This window comes from Salvia miltiorrhiza, chromosome 4 (genome assembly GCF_028751815.1).
Source record: "Salvia miltiorrhiza cultivar Shanhuang (shh) chromosome 4, IMPLAD_Smil_shh, whole genome shotgun sequence".
NCBI lineage: Eukaryota > Viridiplantae > Streptophyta > Magnoliopsida > Lamiales > Lamiaceae > Salvia > Salvia miltiorrhiza.
In genome coordinates, this window is record NC_080390.1 from 52,460,252 (window position 1) to 52,483,602 (window position 23,351).

General features: G+C 35.7%; 1 non-coding gene across 1 annotated transcript; it reads left to right on the top strand.

Moving 5' to 3' along the window:
* Positions 1-14,140: 14,140 nt before the first annotated feature.
* On the top strand, positions 14,141-14,224 carry TRNAM-CAU (transfer RNA methionine (anticodon CAU)). Its single transcript is given in 2 exon segments — positions 14,141-14,178; positions 14,189-14,224. It is a non-coding gene; the product is annotated as a tRNA-Met (tRNA).
* Positions 14,225-23,351: the final 9,127 nt, after the last annotated feature.

Sequence of the window (23,351 nt, forward strand, 5' to 3'; positions counted from 1 at the left end):
TAGTTTTCCTGCTCTAGTGATTCAATGTTATTGGAACTTGGACCTCAGCAATAGCTCTGCTCACGTCATCATGATTCATGAGTCGCCTTCGTAAAATTGTGAGATCAAATCATCAAATCAAAATAAATCATGTCCTAAAATAAATCATATCCTACCTGGTATTTGTATAATCACATCATTCTAATTTTTCTCAATTCTCGTTCATTCTTATTTTTTTCTAAATTTTTAATTAATTTTCTTATTTAAATATTCTTCATCATCATATATTTAATGCACACGATGACTTATGTTAGAACTCCTCTTGATTTTAAACTCTAAATAAATGAGGATTAGTTATTTTATGTTATTCTAAAAAATATTTATATCTTCCTCTTATTAGTAAAATGAGAGGAGATATCGTAGGTGTTTGATAATTTTTTAAATTTAAATTAGCATTTAAATATAAAAGAATAATGGTGCTCTAAACAATATTGTATCGTCCACCCTTATACTGTGTACACAGACCAAGAAGCTGCAAGGAATCATGATTCGTCGCCGTAGATGGCAGCGCAGGAGATCCATCATGTTCAGTCCATTTTTCTCTCAGGCATTTCGTCGAACACCTTCCTCGCTTCAACCAGATTTAAAAGTTAACGGACGCTTAATGACCGTTAGAGGCCTGGGTTTAATTGCACCATTTTTTTGGACTATGGGGGATATATATTTGATCCAAGGTCGAGAATGTGGAAGTATACGCTCTAGGGGCCTCCATTTTAGGGGTAGCATCTGCACGTTAACCCTAAAAAAAATATACAAACAAATGGCGTTTTCAAGCCGTTAGGGCAGAGGGGTTAATTGAACTCAATTTAAGATTTTAGGGGATTAATTGAACTCAAGTCTAGTTTAGAGTGCCAGACGTAAAAAAATGTATCAATGTTAGGGGTGTATTTGATTCTCAATCTTAATTTTTTTATAATTCATAAAACAATAGCATGAAAATATTTCATATCTTAAAATATAAATAGATTCAAAACATACAATTTAGAAAAATATAAACTTAAAATATGTCCAAATGCCAAATATACTTTAATCAAATATATATAAAATGATAACAAAAACAATTATATATATATATGGGTAAATATCATGAAAACCCTTGAATTATACTCATTTATCAAAAATACCCTGAAACTTTTGAAATGTTCTCTAAACCCTCAAACTATCAAGTTTTATCCAATATATCCCGCATCTATTTTTCGGTTATCAGAAACGTGATGTGGCTCGTCGGATGCCACAATGTAATTTATATTCTATTTTTTTAAAATGCAATGACAAAAACGACGTCGTTTCGTACCATATCAATTTAAAAAATCCATTCTGAAATTTAAAATTCACTGCTATCGTGTTTGAAATTCACGCTAATAACCTAGAATTAGGGATAAACACGATAGAATATGGTACGAAACGAAGTCATTTTTTCCATGTCATTTTAAAAAAATAGAATATAAATTATATTGTGGCATCCGGCGAGCCACATCATGTTTCTGGTAACCAAAAAATAGATGCGGGATATATTTGATAAAAACCTAAAAGTTTGAGGGTTTAGAGAACATTTCAAAAGTTTCAGGGTATTTTGATAAAGTGGGTATAATTCAGGGATTTTCATGATATTTACCCTATATATATATAGGAATATGCATGATGATAGCTTATAGGCTACCATTTCGAGTCTGAATAAATTTTTCGAAACACCTCAAATGACATTATTCGTGTAAATTCTTTTGTCGTCCAAGCAAAAATATTTTCACTCAACAGTACAGTGTTCGTTTAACTATACTATAACTAAAACAATACTTTTTATTATTAAGGTATCACGAGTTAAAGATGGAGATGATCTCTATTTCTGAAAATTACAGGACATTGTGTTTCTCAATAATTTCATAAGTCGTGGGGTTTTTGGAATCCACTTTATAAACTTTATATATGAGCTAACTAGCTAGCTTCTCCATGAAAAAGCTATAGGGACATAGAGCAAGGGATGTTGGGACTATTCTGGCGCACACCGTTAATAAAATATTAGTCTACAAATTATAACTATTATCAATTTGATAAACTTGAATATAGTTAGTGTGTTTTTTACTTAATATCCTATCCCCATTAATTCCTATTCCCTCATGATAAATCTTCTAGACAAACAGACAGCAGTTAACATCAAACAAATTAATCATGTCCTACTCAATATTATCCTGTTTTTGTATTTTATTTCATATTCGATGTATGCTTTGTGCATTCTATAATCACACTATATAGATGATGTGTTTATATCAATGAAGTGAAAAAAATAAATGTAACACATAAATGCTGTCGATAAACCAATTTGATCTTTATCAAGCTTTAGCAGCAAGGGGCAATATTTTCCCAAAACTACACTCAAATCGCAATTTAAGAAAGGGTTAAAATAACTCGTCAACAAAAAAGTAAGGTTACAATTGATTGTATTTCACGTTTTCATATTTCCAATTGGGTGAGTACATAGTGTTGCGAAACTTTGGAGGGGAATAGTACTAAAGTAGTGCGTGGGCAGATATAATAAATTTTTGTATGATTGCATTTGATGGGCACATGTCAGTGATATTGTGTGGTGTGATATTTCTAAACAATTACTCCCTCAATTCTTTAAATGTGACACAATTAATTGCCTTATTCAATGTTATAATTCTAGCAATATAAATTAAAACAGTGTAATATAGACAAATAGCAAGCAAAGTATTACATCCACATAAATTTAATTATATACGAAAACAATGAATAATAAAATACAGACATTCTACGGTAATTCAGGCTAAAGTATCAAATGTGAATTTTTTTAAAACCAGGCAAACAAATAAAGATTGCAAAAAGTAAAATATTAAATTGAGATAAAAAAAAATCATACAAAATGTAATGAATCAACTAAATTCATGCAATTAACATATTAATTAATTCAATTATCAATTTGATATAACATAGACGAAAGATCACACAACTAATAGCACCCTAACGCTCTCTCTAGAGTAGTCTCAAGCCATGTATGACATGACATTAGATCAATAAGCTTTTTATACCTACTGGGTCTAAAGAAAACTCCAAAAAACAATGCTAAGAATAACTTTCTAATCCAGTTATCTACTTCGTAGGGTTATATTTTACATATTCTTGAATTGGTTGAACAATATATTGTTTTTGTTGGATCTCAAACTAAACAACAAGACATAGAAAATGTTGACTAAATTAGTACTTCACAAGAAACAAGCACCAAGAATTTAAACATAAACCAGAATGCAATTAAATTGGAATTTTAGTAAATCAATAGCATAAATTCAGAAGAACATACAAATTCTAGAATCAGATAAATGACTAGCCATACATAATTATTAAATAAAGACAAGACAAAATTGACGAAACATAATTAAATTAAATAAATAAGAAAAATTCGTATGCCAATTCACGATGAACAACTTGACTTGAATTCACAATAAACAAAATCAATAAGGAGCGAAAATTTTATTTTTAAAAATGACCATCTTTCACTGTAAATTCAGCATATTTTACAAAAAAAAATCAATATATTTTCATAATTCATAATTATTATTTTTAAAATGGGTTTACACATAAGGCTAGCCTACATATCTAGTTATACATATTACCCCACATCTATAATCTATAATATATAATATATTAAAAGATAATTTTTAATTGGAAATCAATTTTCAAATGGAGTAATATGAAATTTGTGATTATAATAGGGAAAAGGTGCAGATTGGCCCCCGAAGTAGTAGCCCCTATAGCGTATAACCCCTCTTACTCACTGTGTGTGCAATTAAACCCCTAAACTCCAAGAAAATGGTGCAAATCCCCCCCTCTGACTAACGACTGTTAACGACGTTAGGTCAGAGGGGGGAATTTGCACCCTTTTCTCGGAGTTCGGGGGTTTAGTTGCACACACAGTGACTAAGGGGGGTTTTACGCTACAGGGGCTACTACTTCAAGGGCTAATCTGCACATTTTCCTTTCTTTTTTTTTAAATTATCTCTCATCTCTCTTTTCTCTCAAAAAGTCACGCACAAAAAAATAGGAAGCCCTCATCCTCCAAAATCTGATCGCCGCCGCCGCTAATTTAAGCTCCGGCGAGGCTGACCGAGGGTGCCGCACCTTTCCCTCTCTCCTGGGCCCTAAACCCCAGAGCTTTCTCGGCTGCACACGCTCAACGTCAAGGGCGAGCCCTAATTCCCCCCTTCGGTCTGAAATCGTCGCCGCGATATCCGGCAAACCGGCCGCCTACCACCAATGACACCCACCACATGCTCTCATCTCAATCTGTGATAGATCGCGAGCCCTAGCTTTTCTCGATGAGGAGTCGCCTCTTTCTCTCAAATATGGCGAAATCGCCGCCACCGCTGCTAAAAGGCCGGCAAGCAGCCAATCCATGGCTCCAGTGCAGCCGCACCCGGCCGGAGAGCCGTTTTCTGGTCGATTCTCCTCTGAAGAGGACGAAGGATTGAACCTTAGCACCGGCGTGCCTCCACCACTCGAATCTCGAACGAAGAGCGCCGCGCACGCTCTCCATCACCACTGGCTGCTCTCTCTCAAACTTGCGGTCATCCTCTGTGCTTTGCTTCAACAAAAGACAGTGCGAAGGTCGCCCCCAAATCACGCCGCAGAAGCAAGCTTGCCGCCTCGAAGCTTTGCGAGTTTGTGATGTTTGGCAAGGCGTCGGCGCCATCGCCAAATTTGACGCCTCTCACAATGTAACGATCATAACCTACTTATTTTTGCTATTTCTATATAATGTCGATTTGATGGATTATTCGTTTGTGTTGCTGATAAAAAATGATCCTACAACTTGTTGATTCAACCACCGTTAGCGGCGGTGCAGTAGCCGAGAGAGAAAGAGGGCTGAGTGAGAGAGATGAGAGTTAATTAAAAAAGGGAAAAGGTGCAGATTAGCCCCTGAAGTAATAGCCCCTATAGCGTAAAACCCCATTTAGTCATTGTGTGTGCAACTAAACCCCTGAACTCCGAGAAAATGGGGCAAATTCCCCCATCTGACCTAACGTCGTTAACAGCCGTTAGTCAGAGGGGGGAATTTGCACTCTTTTCTCGGAGTTTAGGGGTTTAGTTGCACACACAGTGAGTAAGAGGGGTTATATGCTATAGGGGCTACTAATTCGGGGGCCAATTTGCACCTTTTCCCATTATAATAATATGGAAGTTTTTTTTTATGGAAGGGCTACCATAAGAGCACCTCTTAAAATAAGAAATAAGAACTAAGAAGAAAAATGTATGAATTTTATGTAGAACAAGTATGAATTCATTGTATATATAAAGGTATGAATTGCGAAAAATAAATTTTTGCTACCTTTGGTATTCGAACTCAGAACCATGAATTCATCCAACGGGATGATGAATCAACCGTAGATCTTGATGATTCAAGGGTTAAACAATATTCTTATTTTATATCTTAAGAAGTGTACTTATTTTAGCCTTCCCCTATATATATATTATATATATATATTATTTTCTTTTAATTTAACTTCTTATTTTTTATTTTATTTCCTTTTTGGATTGTCTCATTCATAATGTCTCAACCCAAAAAATAAAATAAAATAAGGTCATTTTCTTAATTTACGTGCTCATTTTTATTTTATTCTCATTTATTTTTCTACTACTCTCCTTTTCTATCTTCTCATTTACTTTTCTTAATTGAGTTTAAAAATACTCTTTATTTCCTAAATCACATTTCTTCATCTTAATTTGTGTGCCTATTTTTTTTTTTTTTGAACGTTATAAATGGAACATAGGGAATATTACTTTCTTTTTTCTTTTTCATAATATCAATTTTTATTATTGTGAATATTTTTTTATTATTATAAATTCTTCTTTATTTTTTTAACTATTTCTTTATTATTTTTATTATTTTAATAATTTTTATTTAATGGAGTAATTAAATTAGTATCAATATTATATATAATAAAATAAAAAATATTTTCCGTGCCACTAAACGTGTGTAAGTGCTTGTACGTATTTATATGGATATCAATACGTGTCTGTGTAAATGTGCATATTGACCGATGGACGCAACATGCATGCCCGATATTCGAAAATGTATAGTATATTAATTAGATACCATCATACCACAGTTGAGAGAAAAATCAAAAGTAATAATACTGATTTAATAAACTTAAAAATTATCTTTAATAAATAGCGAGCAGTACTTTAGTAAGATAAATAATGGTTACTTAATTACATGAAGAAAAAGATAGTCATTACTCATTAGCGTGATAATGGCATGCTGATTGCTGATTGATTTATCCCATATGCTCCCTCCCTCCCCAAAATAAATTCGTCTTTGGAGACGACACATGTTTTAAGGAAAAGTGGTAAAATGTATTAATAGTGAAGAAAAATATGTTATAATTAGTATTGAGAATGGTGAAAAGGTGAAAAAATGTTATAATTAGTATTGAGAGTGATGAAAAAGTGAAAAATAAGAATAAATAAAGTATTATTAGTGGTGAGGTAGTTGTCCAAAAATAAAAAGAAAGAACGAGGAATTTATTTGGGGAACGACCCAAAAAGGAAAACCATTGCAAAACGGCCCAAACCAGACTCTCCTCTCAAACCAAACCAAACCAGAAGCCAAACCATTGCAACCATTTTATATTCCAATTTTCACCAACATGCAAACTAAGAAAAATCGGTGATTTCCTCAACAAAATCAGCCGATTCAAATCAAGAATCTTTGTATCGAAGAAGGCAGCGCCGCCGTGGCCGAAATTGCAGTGGGTGACTTTGATCGTAGCCCAAGTCCCCAAAATTGCGCGGTGAGACTTCGATCGCAGGCCTAGCCCCCAAAATCGCATGGCTGGAGAAAATGTGCCGCCCCGCGCTGCCGCCGGCGCTGGAGAAGAGAGTAGAGGCGAGAGAGAGTGACGTCAGGGGACGGGGCGGCCGCCGGAGAAGAAGAGAGAAGGGGGTGGGGCAACAGAAATGGCGAACGGGAAAGAGGGAGCGAGAGAGAGAGAGAGAAGTAAGGAAAGGGGAGATGGAGGCGGCAGGCGCCGGCCCCGTCGGGCGGCGCCACCGTCGACGGCGGTGACACAGTGCCGATAGAGAGAGAGAACAATGTGTGTGAGTGTGTGCGACTAAGTGTGTGTGTGTTTTTATTTAAAGAGGGTTTAGGTTCAGGTAGAAGTTTAAATTAAATTAATTAATTGGGCTTAATGGGACAAATAAGAAAGGAAATGTGGCCAACTTTGATGGAACGGAGATAGTTTAAAACACAATAAAGTAGTCGTACGTTAAATAGTTTATTCTACCCTACAATTCACAATTAATGTAGGTTTAGTTGTGAGTTCCCTTAAATAGTTATGAATTTGCAATTCACGATTAAATATTGTAAACTATCTTTTATTTATACTCCACAACTAAAATGTTTTTCAACTATGAAATAACTATGTTTTGCTTACAATTCACGATCAAGACTTTATAAATTCGTGAATTTTAACCTTTATGAATTAAAGGCAAAATAATGCGTTAAGCCAAAAATATAATTATTTATATTTTTTTCAGAATTATTGCTATCTTTATTATATTAAAGTAATTAATTATGTTGATATTGTAACTCTACTAGCTATCTCTAATCGGCCTAAAAAATAAAATAAAATTGGGCCCATTGTAGCATGATCTTCCAATTCATTTGTTTGATTATTATAACTAGTGTGTAACTCGTCGAAAATTTGGACGGATGATATTTCTGTTTAGTTGATCTTTTAATAGGTCTTTTTTAAAATATTCCTTTTGTTTCAAACAAATAGTTTCATGACACAACTTCTAGTAAAAATTGTGAGTGAAAAAATTATCATATTTTAGAACTAGTATTAATAGATTAATTAATTATATATAAATGGAGTAAGAGGCCCATCATCAAGTTGAATAGGTAAATAATTGATGTATTAAGAATAACTAGTGTATTGCCCGTCGAAATTCGACGGGTACATATTTTCTTGTAATTTATATATTTTATGTTATTTTTATGATAATTATATAAAATAATTTTTTATGTAAATTATTTATATAATTAATTAATTTAAATTAGTAATACATTTTAAATTATATTAATGTCTAACAACTTTTAGCAATTAAATTATTAATTTTGTTGAGATCATAAAAATACCCATTAGTTTTCATATGAAATTTTATAAAAAGTTGACGCGTAAGAAAAAAAAAAGAGTAGAAATACATATAAATTTGACATAGGTATCATATAATTCCGAACTTCTAAAAGCATAACTAATTATGAAAATAATCTCGTCTGATATTTAAAAGACCATAATTGATTTATCGAACATCGTATCATTTGGAGTTTTAAGACCAACCTCGTCGCAAACTTGACAGATCACCTCTAACTTCTGAGTATCATCTTGTCTAAAACTTGAAAGAGAATCATCTCGTCTAAAACTTGAAAGAGCGTCATCTCGTCTGGAGTTTTGAGCATCATCTCATCTAGAGTTTGAGAGAGCATCATCAAATATGAAATTATATTCAACCATGACTCCAATTGTCAACTATCTAACAAACATAACTCTAACAATTTAGATATTTTATTTATATATGTAATTTTATTAGTTCAAACTCTAGAGAGAAAGGAAAGAGAAGAATTCTTAAAGCAGTAAAAGAGAGAGCGTGTGCTTTATTTCATCATCGTAGGTATTTATAGGCATTATAGTCGGGGTAAAGTAGTAAATTCGTCTGGTCATCTATTCCGCATGCTCGTCATTAAACTAATTAAGGCTATTATTAGATTATAACTTGTCAGGTCGTTGTCCCCTAATTACAGAGCTGGATTCTGTCCTCATCATCCCGCTCTGTCTAGTAGCTCTGGATTTCCTTCCTTAGGGCAGACCTCTACTCTTTGGCTCCGCTCTGCTAAGTAGCTCCGCCTTCTGGCGAATTGTCTCTAGCGTGTGGCTCCGCGCTCTGGCTCCAATAGCTTAGCTCTGACTCTGGATCTGGCGATTTGGCTCTGGCTCTGACTCTGACTCTTATGACTTAGCTCTGACTCTGGATCTGGCGACTTGGCTCTGGCTCTGACTTTAATGACTTAGCTCTGGAATCTCTGCTCTGGCAACTTGGCTCTGGCCCTCTGCTCTGGTTAGCTCTGGCTCTGTCAGCTCTGCTCTGGCAACTCTGCTCTGGCTAGCACTGGCTCTGGCATCTCTGCTCTGGCTAGCTCTGCTCTGGTATCTCTGCTCTAGCAACGTGGCTCTGACCCTCTGCTCTGGAAGCTCTGCTCTGGCTCTGGCAGCTCTGCTCTGGAAGCTCTGCTCTTTAAGCTTTACTCTAGCAACTCAAAATGGTATTATATGGACCCAATCAACTGTAATTTACATATTCCGTCGAAAGGCTTATAACATATCTTTCACAAGTCAGAAACAAATTTTATTCAAATACGAAGCACTAAAATTACACAGTAAAAGGTTTGCTTTGCTCCCTAAACACAGCAAAAAAAAGAACAAAAGTACCTTGTGTTGGCTGAAAAAACACGATGAAGCATAAATCATTATTAACTAAGGAATTTATAGCTAAAAATCTAGGTATGCAATTATAGAATTTAACTAAGGAATTATCGACTTTAGAGAGAGAAAATGATTGAGAGAAGAGAGAGACAGTGAAGGGGGAGACGACGCCGACCGGATTCAGGGACGATGGCGATGGGGTGAGGAAGAGGCAGGCGTGAGGAAGAGAGAGGCGTGACTTTTGTTTTAAAAGTGAGAATGAGAATATATAGATTGGATTCTCAAATGCCACGTTGGAGATTGAGATTGAAAAGAAAGAATTTGAGGCCTACCACGTAGGCTAAGGTCTAATCGTATTATAGAATTTATTATTATTATTATTATTATTATTATTATTATTATTATAGTAATGGACGAACAGAAACAAATAAAGTTTGCAGAAATGAAAAATATATTTTTCCTCCCTATATAAATAAAATGTATGGATTTATTTTATAAAAAAATAAAAATAAAATTTTAATTATTTTGATAGACATAAAATAAGATTTTGTTTTAAATTAATCAGTTTATAGAATTTGTGCCTTATTATGCAAACATGTAAATCAATGACCGGACCTGTTTATAATTTACATATATGTGCATGTCTCAATTCAAACTTAATTTAAAATTAATTTTATTGAAAATTATTAAGAATATAAATATTATATATATATATACACACACACACACAATATAATATATTGCAACATATACATATAATATGTACGCTATTGAGAAATATAAAATTAATAACAAATATACATCTAATCACTAACATTCAATTAAATAATTTATCGTATATAGATTATAATTTTTTTCTTATCAGACATATAAATCAAATTTTTATCTAGAAAAAATAAATAATAAAATTTATTAATTTAAATTATATGTAATGTTAATATTATTATATATACATTTATTATTAGTTATATTTATTATGATTAGTGAATCTTTATATAGAATGTAATAGTTAATTAGTTAATAAATGATGAAGATTATATATGGAAAATTTTGAAATGGTGAGATTTTAGATATGCCACATAGGCTAAGCTTAATCCTATTATATAATAGATATGTTATGAAAAATTATCATACCTTTTAATTAATTGTATGTAAGTAGAGAAAGAGGTCATCAGGTAATTGAATGAGTAAATAAGTCGATATATTAAAAGTAATATTGGGTGGTGTCTTAAAATGAAAGTAAATTAATTTTTATGAATTTACAAAATGACAAAAATGAACTATTTTATGCGATAAAATGAATATGATATTATTTGCCATTTGCCATGCCAATAAGATACGACACGATTTATGATTATATGGGATTGATTTTTATATAAATAAAACAGATTTATTATAAATATATTATGAAATATTTAAAATTGCTATAAAATATTATAAATAAATAAAAATATTTTTTATTATAAAAATCATGTTTAAACCATGAATTCATTTAACAAAAAGATAAATACTTTATAATTTAATAAATGAGAAATAAATATAAAAAACTTAAAAGTGAAATGAGAAGTTGAGTCTAATTAAAAGACTTTAATTTTATTAATACGGCAAACACACTGGACCTTAGGCTCTGATGATATTCACTTGGCCACATTGTTGCTTGGACTTCAAGAAATTACTTGAAAGCATCCTCTCGAAGCTACTCGGCAGCCCCACACAATCTGCACGATCAATTATTCTATTCCCCATCTAAACCCCACGCCAAAATTTATTTCCACCTATATCCCCTCTAAACCCACACCTCTACCGTCCCTATATAAAAACCTCCACCTCCGCCCACTACTCAACCTCCTCCTTCTTCTCCAGAAGTACCAGAGCTGATTCCATGGTGGACGACGGCGGTGGCGGTGTCTGGCCGGCGTTCCCTGTAGCCTTCTTCGACGGCGAGAGGGAGATGGACATTGGCGACGTCAGGATTAGTCCTGCCATGGAGTACAAGTCCTTTCAGCTAATGCTAAGCGAGAAGATAGGGATCTCACCCAATCAGATTTCGATATACCTCGTCAATCGGAGAAGGAACCGGAAGTCTCCTTTCTCTGACGATCGCCGTCGGATTCCGATCACCGGAAAGGCCAACTTCGGCGCGATATGTCGCCTGAAGGAATGCTGCTTCCTCGTCATACTGAAGAGGTCGCGGAAGTCGAGGAGCCGCAGGGAGAGGACGATGGCCGCCAATTTCGTGTCTCGCGCGGAGGCGGTTCGTCCGGCGCCGGAGCATCTGATTCTGCTGAGGAGGAGTCAACCGGCGCCGCTATACGGCCGGATTGCTCAGCCGGAAGGAGGAGACGCGAAATCGCCGTTGCTGAAAGGCGATTTGTTTCCGGCGACTGATCCGACGTGGTTGGCCATGAACGGAAATGGAGACGGCAAGGCCTTCTGTGAAGAATGCTGGAACGCGGAGAAGAATGGAGGTACGATGTCGTTCCATCCCTGCATCAACGACGCGGTAATTACTCGGTTCACCACGCGGTTAGGGCCGATTAATCGACCCAATAAATGCTCTTAAAAATATTAACTATATATATTCTACTTAAATAGAATAGATAACAATAGCAGTATTTCTGGGAAAGGGGCTCTGAATGAGCCATGTTCTGATGGGTGCGGCCCATGGCAACACCGTGGGCACGAGATACATACGCACCTACTAAGGCGTAGGCAGCTTTATCTGCGTGATGATCGATTGACCATTATGCCACTGAGAGTAACGGTTGTTGAAATGCCTGCTTCTGTTGCTATGTCAGAAGGGTAGTATTGTAAATTAATCCTTCAATTTTCCATGTCATTATCTTATATCACGATGTTATGGTAGAATTAGATTTTCTTTTCTTGCTTCCTAATCCTAGGTGTTGAACGAATTTTTGTTTTGCCGAGTTTGAAAGTTCAAAGTTGAACGACCAAGCACAAATTCAACTATTTGTTCTATTATTCTACGTGAAACCTTTCTCTCACTATGTATACATGGACCCACTTTTAGATTCATGAACGGGTAAAGAGTGATTTATAATTGCTCTTTTTTTTTTGACGGAAGTGATTTGTAATTGCTAAAGGGCCAAGTTGTGACTAAAGATAATTACTCCCTCCGTCCACGAAATGAGTACCCATTTGGGGGTGGCACGGGTTTTAAGAAATTGATTAAGTGTGTGTAAGTGGAATAAGGGACCCACTTTTATTGTGAGTGGGATGTGTGAGGTACACTTACCAAAAAAGGAAATTGGTACTCATTTGGTGGACGGACCAAAAAGGAAATATGGGTACTCATTTCGTGGACGGAGGGAGTATTATATTAACAAAATTGTCAATTTATGTTAAGATGTTTTATTGTACTATTTATTTACACCATAAGTTTATCTATAAAATTAGTGTGTATAGTATAAGATGGAACGATTAAATTGACCAAATTAAATTATTGGTATAATTTAAAATTAATCTCAATCACTCATCAATTAAATATTAATTTTCAATTGAGAGAATAGAAATTCTCTTTTTATATAAGTTTTATTTGATGAACTTTCATAAAGCAATTAACCAGTGTGAGACTTAGTGAGTATAGAAAAATAAGAAGAGTGGGGTTTAGAGAGTTTAGAAAAATAAGAAAAAAAATAATGAAAATTTGATGTAACATATGTTAGAGGATTGATGAGCTTATGTTCAATCATATATAAAAAAAAGATTTAATAATTCTGTATATTTTTTTAATTGACGGGTGAAAATAATTTAACAATACATCTATCATCCAAGCATAATCTCATCTATAACTTGTAAGACTAAATCATCATCTAAAGCTTGTAAGACCATATTTAATTTTTAAATGTCAGACTTATGAGCAAGATCTTGTTTGGAGCTTGAAAGATCACATCTGATTTTTGAATGTCAGACTTCTGAGTAAACATTTTGTTGGCACCTTACACGTCAGATCTTGGAACTGATGGTACAAATTTGTACCATTTCATTCCAAATATTCATAGTTTTGAATTTTCATATCATGATTCTCATAGATCTCGAACGGAAGTATATATGGATAAAAGAATGTTGACGGCAACGTACGAGTGACATAGGAAACAGAGAAAGAGATCAACGAGAGCGAGAGTGACTGAGAAAGAGAAATATCAGCAATGAAAGCGCGGCCACGGAACTAGAATTTCAAAGAAAGATAAAGTGAGAAAGTAATGAAAGTAGAGAGACTCAATTTTTTTTTTTTTTTTTGTTACATAAAAGAGAAAAAATGGGGTAATATCATCCACTACACTTATATTTTATTATAATTTATTAAAATTATGTTTAAAGATAATTATTAATTTTCACCATTTTGTATAGGTAGTGAAGCAACCGCCTCTATATAAATTGCCATTACTAACCATTCTTTTGTGACTTGGTATAGTATTATGTATATCAATTAAAAAATTCATGAGTCTCATTTTCCTTTAATCGAGGTCCTCCAAGAATTCGATGGTAAGCTTCTTAGTTTGGCTCGCGAAGCAAATAGTTGAAGAATCAACACATTCTAGTAATGTATTAAAATGGAACCGTACATAATACAAATATCACATGGGGTGGTGGCGCAGTTGGCTAGCGCGTAGGTCTCATAGCTTAGAGATATCCTGAGGTCGAGAGTTCGAGCCTCTCTCACCCCATTTTTAAATTTTGTATTTTTTTTTTCAGAAAATAGACTTAGTTTGGTTATGATTTTTTTCTATTTTCTTTTTTCAGAAAATAGACTTAGTTTGGTTATGATTTCCATTTGTTTAATGTGTGTAGAGAAGGTAGGGACCACATGCTATTTTTGGAAATTGCCAATTGAGATGAGACAAACAAAAAAATCAAGTGTTTAAATTTTGTATTTTTTTTTCAGAAAATAGACTTAGTTTGGTTATGATTTTTTTCTATTTTCTTTTTTCAGAAAATAGACTTAGTTTGGTTATGATTTCCATTTGTTTAATGTGTGTAGAGAAGGTAGGGACCACATGCTATTTTTGGAAATTGCCAATTGAGATGAGACAAACAAAAAAATCAAGTGTGCCAATTGAAATGGGACGGAGGGAGTATATAGTTATAGATATTAGCAATGTCAAGTAGACTTGGTTTAGTTTGAAAATGAAATTAATATATTTTGTTAGTGATATTATTTCTATATAAATATTATCAAATTTAGGGGTGGAAAGATAGGGTTCGGGTATCAGGTACCCGATTACCCGATCCGAAAAAATCGGGTATCGGGTACCCGATACTCGAAAAATTAGGGGTCGGGTTCGGGATCGGGTATTTAGGGTCTAAAAAAATAGGGTATTGGGTATACCCGAAATACCCGAATATTTAATTAAATGTATTTTAAATTATATAATTAAATTAAATTTTTAAAATCAGAAATTAAAGTTTCAAATTGAAATAAGACGGTATGAATATAGTCCCTAATTCCCAGAATCCCAAATTCCCAAATTCCCTATTTCCATTCCTTTCCTTAATTCCCTTCGTGAGTCTCAGAGTCTCCGCCTCCCGCCCTGCTGTTCTAGAATCTCCGGCCTCCCACCCAGAGCCCCTCGCCCGCCCGCCGTTGCCGTTTCCGCGACGGCGCGACCCTCGCCAGTCACCCCCAGGTTCGAGACGGCGAGACCCTTGCTCAGTCGCCCAGCCGTTTCCGATACCCTCGACCCTCGCCATTCGTTCTCATCGTTCCGCCGCCGCCTAGGACTTTGTCCTGCAGTAGCTGCACCGCCTCCGAGCTCCAACAGGCGTTGCTTCTTCTTCTTCTTCTTCTTCTTCCTTTTTTTTTAAAAATAAACAGATATGCTTTTTTTTACCTTGGTTTGAGAATTGAGCAAAAAAAATGAAATTTTGTACAGATTTGAAAGTTGCTACTTTGATCGGGTAATTTAGGGTACCCAATATCCGAGTCGGGTATTAGGGTACCCGATTAAAAATCGGGTTCGGGATTCAGTTTTTCTCCTTATTCGGGACCGGGTACCCGATTTTTTCGGGTAGGGTACCCGATTCCCAGTCCTAATCAAATTATATTTTAAGTCGGCTTTCATAAATAAATTTGTTTCATTTTTCAACAATCATAAATCACCATTTTATTGGGAAATACCTAGTTATATACTCCATGTTTTAGATATTCAACATGTTGAGGAACTCAAGCGGTAAAATTGATGGACCAAATGTTCTCTCTTGCGAAATGTCATTGGTTCGAGCCCATAGATTTGATTAGTTCATTGTAAGTATATTTAAATTAAGTGTTGTACATGCTAGCAAAATTGTGTTGGAGAATTAAGAATTCCATAAGACTAGTTTCTTATGTACGTACTCGTCTCAAACCATTTAGTTTTTAATTTTTATTTTTATTTTTGAGAGCTGAGACCGATGGCATCTCAAACCATTTAGGTTTTTTCAGTTTTTATTTTTGAGAGCTAAGACTCTCATATTTTGTACATAATCCCATTTATTTTATGTTTATTTTAAAAAAGAAATTATTAAATTGTCACATTGCGAAATGATATATTCGAACATTATCAAACTAATAATAGCTGATCCATGTTTATTGAACTTAATTTATTTAAATTAATTATAAATTGATATGTTAGTAAAAGTAATTATTAAGAGCAAACTTTTCACAATATAGAAGATAGTGATTAATTTTAACAGTTAACTTTTCAAAGAAAATAATACTTAGTGAAATTAGAAACAAAATACAAAAGATTATGTGTAAGTTTTTTTTTTTTTTTTTTTTTTTTTTTTTTTAAGGAAAGAATGTTATGCTTAAAATTTTTACATATGTATGGCTTCACAGAAAAAAAAAAAAAAAAAAAAAAGCTTTCAATACAAAGATGGGTTCCAGAAACTTGCACATAACCTTCTAAAAAACTTGCAAACTAATAATAGTGGATCCATGTGTATGGCTTCCAAGAAAAAACTTTGCATTATTTAAAAATTATACACTAATAGTATTTTAAAATATTAATCATGTTTTCAAAAATAAATAAATCACTTTTCTAATTTTATGTAGTGTAAGATATTTTATTTATTTATTATTATAATGGACAAATATTTTTAATAGAAAAAAATGAAGTGGATGTAGATTTATGAGAGTCGAGAGATGTGGGTTTAAGGAAGGAGAAAAAAGTTTTTTTTTCTATATATTTTATTATTTATAACTTTACATTCTAAATTAATTTATTTAAGATATTATATATATATATATATATATATATATATATATATATATATTGTTAGAGTATTTCTTTACTCTTTGTTTAATTGTCATTGTGTAGACCAAAGGATGTTACTTCAGGAGTTTCTCAGAATGTCTCTTGTTGAGTTGCTTCTTCAGTTGCAAGTTTCTGTTTGTTATGCTCTTTCTCTTCCCTGCGGGTTTTTGTTATCCATATGGCAAAGATATCTTTGAGATCTTGTGTTGACTTGAGAATCCAGGTTATTAGGGTCTCTTTGTACACTAGGATTCGCAGCTCCTTGTCAAACCTACTTGGGCCCTTTTTGTTTCTTCTTTGGCAGATCATGGGCTCAACCCAACTCTCCAAGGGTTTGCATATTTATTGAGATGATGAAGATGTGAGGCGGCTGCTGCGTTAATGATTATTCTACTTCTTTGAGAGAGTATTTTCGTGCCTTTGAGTGAGCATACCATCCGTGAGTGTGTGTTGTTGTTTTACTCTTTATTTCTATGTAAGCGTAAGGCTTCTTTGGTTTAGTGATCTGAACTCCAACCTGTTGGAGTGTTTCTTGATGTTGGTTTGAACGTGGATTGAGAGGCAATCACGTTCTGTGGGTAAGTTCTATCTTGCTCTATTTTTGTTCACGTAGGTGAAGGTTTGGGAAGAAATAGAGGCTAGGAAGATCGAGTCTTCGCGTGTAAGTCCTTTGTATTTCTTATCTTCACTAGTGAACTGTTGGAACTGGGCGTGGCCCCCCAGACGTAGGTGTGTTATCACCGAACTGGGTTATCATTCGTTGTGTTCTATCTTTCGTACTCACATTCATTGGTACAACACATCTCACCACTTTTTGTATGGATTGGGATTTCAAGGAAAAAGTTGGGTTCCTAAAAATGATGGTGTCAAAAGTAATGATATCCCAACCAAAGAAGCAAATCGTCCACCTCCTCAAAACACTCACAGGCCAGCGACTTATAGAAATCTGCCGCCTAAGAAGAATCATAATCGAGCCTTTATTCCTACATGTCACTATTGTGGAAGGCGCGGACATATCAGACCCAGATGTCGTTTCTTTCTTCGTGACATCAAGATCAACATGAGAAACTCACAAAACCATCGACCAAGGATGAACAGGAGTTATGTGGCTCAAAATTCATTGAGGTCTGAATTTCAACACTCATGGCATCTGGATAGTGGTTGTTCTAATCATATGACAGGAGATGCAAAATATCTTGAAGATATTCATGTTGTGGCAGATGAAGAAGTCACTTTTGGAGATGGTGTTCTGGCGAAAGTTATTGGAAAATGGACTTTAAATGTTCCAGGTATGCCGAAGCTTAAGAATGTTATGCTTGTCAATGGATTAAAAGCTAATTTAATCAGCATTAGTCGGCTTTGTGATATTAAAATGAGTGTTAGCTTTGACAAGGATAAATGCATTGTGAAGAATGGCGAGACAATGTTTATAACTGGAAAGCGTTCAAGTGATAATTGTTATATTGTCTCAACTAACAACTCGCACTTCAAGGCCTACACAGATCCTACAGAATCTTGGCATCAAAGACTTGGGCTCTGCATCTTATGACTATCTGTTCATCAAGCACGGGTACCTTGCTGTTGTTTGCGGTGTTCTAGCAAAGGTATCAGTTTATATTCGTGCTTTATCAAAAGTCTTCTCCGATGTTCTATCTTTCTGAAGATCGTGAATTTTCTCATCAAGCATCTGTTATCAAGCAAACTTCAATCTGATCAAGATTGTTGTTATCAAGCATCTGTTATAAAGATTGTTCGACGAGCATGTGCTGCTGGTCTTTGTCATTGTTGTGACAAAAAGGGGGAGTATATATATTGTCTGTGCTTATGGTCTGAGCTTCTGGTTGTGCGACTGGCGATAGCATTTCATTTATGCTTTTCTATGGTTTTTTAGGGAGAGCAGATTTCCATATTGACTGGGAGTTCTTTGTCAGTTTGCTGGTGCAGTTTGCTGGTGCAGTTCTTTATCAGTTTTGCTGGTGCAGTTCTTTTTGTTTTTGGGGGAGCTGATTTCTTTGAGGGAGAGCTTATGCTGCTTATTTATGCTGTGCATTCAAGAGTTGTGCAGAAATTGGTTTTGTCTACACCAATGACAAAGGGGGAGATTGTTAGAGTATTTCTTTACTCTTTGTTTAATTGTCATTGTGTAGACCAAAGGATGTTACTTCAGGAGTTTCTCAGAATGTCTCTTGTTGAGTTGCTTCTTCAGTTGCAAGTTTCTGTTTGTTATGCTCTTTCTCTTCCATGCGGGTTTTTGTTATCCATATGGAAAAGATATCTTTGAGATCTTGTGTTGACTTGAGAATCCAGGTTATTAGGGTCTCTTTGTACACTAGGATTCGCAGCTCCTTGTCAAACCTACTTGGGCCCTTTTTGTTTCTTCTTTGGCAGATCATGGACTCAACCCAACTCTCCAAGGGTTTGCATATTTATTGAGATGATGAAGATGTGAGGCGGCTGCTGCGTTAATGATTATTCTACTTCTTTGAGAGAGTATTTTCGTGCCTTTGAGTGAGCATACCATCCGTGAGTGTGTGCTGTTGTTTTACTCTTTATTTCTATGTAAGCGTAAGGCTTCTTTGGTTTAGTGATCTGAACTCCAACCTGTTGGAGTGTTTCTTGATGTTGGTTTGAACGTGGATTGAGAGGCAATCACGTTCTGTGGGTAAGTTCTATCTTGCTCTATTTTTGTTCACGTAGGTGAAGGTTTGGGAAGAAATAGAGGCTAGGAAGATCGAGTCTTCGCGTGTAAGTCCTTTGTATTTCTTATCTTCACTAGTGAACTGTTGGAACTGGGCGTGACCCCCCAGACGTAGGTGTGTTATCACCGAACTGGGTAATCATTGTTGGTGTCTTGTGTTCTTTACTTTCCGCTTGATTTTCGTTGAGTATCGCTGCTTACGTTATTTGTGTGTGGCCAAGACAATTGATTGTTGGATAGGTACAATTTCATATATATATATATATAGAGAGAGAGAGAGAGAGAAGAGAGTGATGAGGATGAATTTCGGGACTCTGGTTTCTTGTCTCCTTGACAAAATCAAGAGCCTGAATACTTCGTTCATTTGGAAGAAAAAGGTCCCCTCAGAGCTGAATCTGAGGGAAAACCTGGAAAATGGCATATAACAAGACCCAGAAGTCACAAGAGCCTCATTTATAGGATCCCTTTAAGAGAAATGAGCTAAAAAGGGTTGCTTCCTGAACACGGGGCAGAATCATGCCCAGCCTTAGCCAGATCAGATGTCAAATCAATTCCATAAAATATATATAAAAAGTGATAGCAAAAAGTGGACACCTTGTATGAACCCAGACCTGGAGAAATTGTACCAGAGCGGAGGTATACAGCCGAAAAGTAAGTGTATACGGAAAAAAAACGTGGATACGGAAAAGAAAGGTGCACCTGCAGGAACCCAGTGTAACCGAATTGTAGGTGGTAATTTTCCACTTTTTGCAGGGACCGCCTCCATAACTAACTACTTGTCGGCAGACGTGGAAGATACTCTAAAGTAGAAAGGACTGTTTTACCCTCCCTCATCATGAAGAGGAGGAATAAAAGGTCGGAACTACCCCTCCGTATCTGAGCAACAAGATTACTGGATTGCCCCTTAGGACATGCATTCTATAAAAGGCAAGGAGGTCAGTCTTTGAAAACCTAAGTTCAAATTATTAATCAATTCCGATAGAAAAGGTTAAGAGAAATACTCTAGTATTCCCATTCAAAATATTCAGTCGTTGAAGGAGAGAAAAGAAGGATTTGGAGAACATCAATCGAAGGGAAGGAAAAGAATACCGAAAATTCATCTCTCATCTTATTTTATAAGTCCGAAACCAGGTTAGATCCAGGAATTATGTCTTAAAATTAGTGTGGGTAAAAACCGCCTTCACCAGAGAGAAAGAAAGAATGAATCGAGCTAGTCAAATGCTTTATTGCACATAAACTTTACTCGTAAAAAAACTCATTTTCCGTGTTACACGTGTTGAGTTTGAGCTTGAGCCCCAAAATAACTTACTCCATTCGTTCCATTAAAAGTGACCTATATTTTATTTTAGGTTGTCTTAGAGCATCCACAATGCTTGCACCCATAGTGGGTGCAATAGAGTGTGTCCCACTTCTATTGCACCCACTCCAACAATGGTATTGCACCACTTGGGTGCAATAGATTTTATTTTATTTTTGAATTAGTTTTATTCTAGTTTTCATTTTACAATAATTAAGAAATTAAAATTCAAATCCTACATTGATAGAAATAAAAGAAATACAAGAAATTAAAATCCTAAATTACTTAAATTAAAACAAACATAAAATAAAAAATCCTAAAAATCTACGGGATGTTGTGTCGTTGCTTGATCTCCGCCACCTTGCACATGTGAAACGCCAATTCGTCGGGATTCATTTGAGAGGTGTCCCGGCTCATCAACATGCTATCGGCGAGGTCACGTTGAACTTGGGAGAACGTTTCCATTGCATTCACCATATTCGCCATGTACCCAAGAGCTTTTTGGTTATCCTCCGACGTCTCTTCGGCCTTTTTCTTGCCTTTTCGCTTGTCTCTCTTGGCCGCCTTTTGGCCTTGGGGCCGGGTGGAGATACTCGCGTCACTAGAAGTCGTTGTGGGAAGACCGTCGGACCCCTTTGATCGTTTGTCCGAATGGACATCAGAGTGAACATCCTCGCCGAGACTTGCAAATTTCTTGGACTCGCGCAAGATCTTCCATGCATGCGGATACCGGAAAGGAACACGGTACTCGGCTAGCCACATTGCCTCTGCTTGCTCCAGGATTTGAATATCACTCATGCCTGATTTCCATTGATCGTGGCATTTTTTGTGCATGGCCTCAAACCTCTTCGCATCCTTCGACACCCGTTGAAAGTGAGATTTGATTTGCGTGACGTCGCGTGAAATAGATCATTGGGGCCTTTTAGCCTTGTATTCGGTGCAGAGGGAGCCCCAAAACTTCGCCCCTTTTTGGTCGACACCCACCACAGAGTCGTGGGTGTGCTCGCAATACAAACGACAAATTAGCACCGTTTCTGGCGGATAATAGTTGCTACGTTTGGTGGCCGCCGGCATAGAAGCAATCTCCTCCACGTCGGGCTCGGGCTCGGCAACGGCGGCAAAGCGGGGGTTCAAATTGGTGTCCGCCGCTTGAAAGGCATTCGATTCTTGCGTGAACGGCGAGAATCCTTGCCTGGAAGCATTTGATTCGCCGGGGGATGGATTTTGAGGATGTTCACGCCAATAGTTGCTCCAATCGCCTTCCATTGCTATTTGTTTAAATAATTTAGAAGATGAGGAGAATGGATGAATGATTGAGGATGAAGAAGAAAATGAGGTTGTATATGTATATATAGAGGGGGTATAGAAATAAAAAAAGAAAAAAAGAAAAAAGGGCAACGGGAAAAAAAAAACGGTAAAAAACGGCTACTGCATGCATTTTAAATTTTGTTTTTTAATTTTGTTTTTTGGGCCGAAAAGGGGCGCGTGTTTACACGCCCCCTCCTTCGCTCCCGTCTCCGCTGAGTGCGAAGCATCGCCCCCCCCCCCCCCCCTTCACACCCGGGTGCAGCAACGGCAGTGGGTGCGATATGCCGGGTTCGATCCGGCCATCGCACCCACCGCTGCGGATGCTCTTATCATAAGTGGTCTATTTCTATAAGGGTGCGTTCTCTTTGGTTGTAAAATTATCATTTGAAAATGAAGGATAAACAAAATTTCACCCTTTAAATCCTTCTTTTCTTTTCCCACATTTCCTATTTGATCCTTACTCATTCCTCATTTACACTACAAAGGAAGGATAATATTATCACACCATTTTTGGAGGGATTATATTATCCCTCCTTTGTAGTGTAAATGAGGAATGAGTAAGGGTCAAGTAGGAAATGTGGAAAAAGAAAATAAGGATTTAAAGGGTGAAATTTTGTTTATCCTTCATTTTCCCATGATAAATTTACAACTAAAGAGAACACACCCTAAATAGAAAAATTTAACTCTTTAAAAAGTATAGATTCTATCACTTTTATTTAATTTACACTGTGCCGAAATTTTTTGAGTCACTTATAATAATGAGACGGTGAGAGTATTTAGTTTAGTTCGACGATAGGAAAGGTCTAGATGGAGGTCCCAGCCGCCAAGGGCCAACAAGTTAAATTATGTAAATGGGCCTGAAAATAATTCACAGCCCAGAATTTGAGAGACTTAGTGGCCCACAATGTCAATCAACCGTAATGGAAAACGAGTTTTTCACGAGACAGGCTTGTGTTCAATAAAGTGATTGAGTAGGCTAGGTTCGGCTACTTTAATCTAAACACATATTGAAAACTTAATCAAGACGAAGATGCTTGCGTCATTTTGTAATTGGGAACAATTGGATTAATAATCATACCCATTTTTTAGGCTGATAAATTATCACTCAGATTCAGGATTTGTCTACAGTTGTAGCCACTATATATTTGTACTATTAATGATAAAAAAAAAAAATTAATCCTCCACCCTACAAAAAAGAAACCAATTTATCATAATGATTGTATTAAAAGTAAAGAGCCAGAGATAAAAAAGTAGAT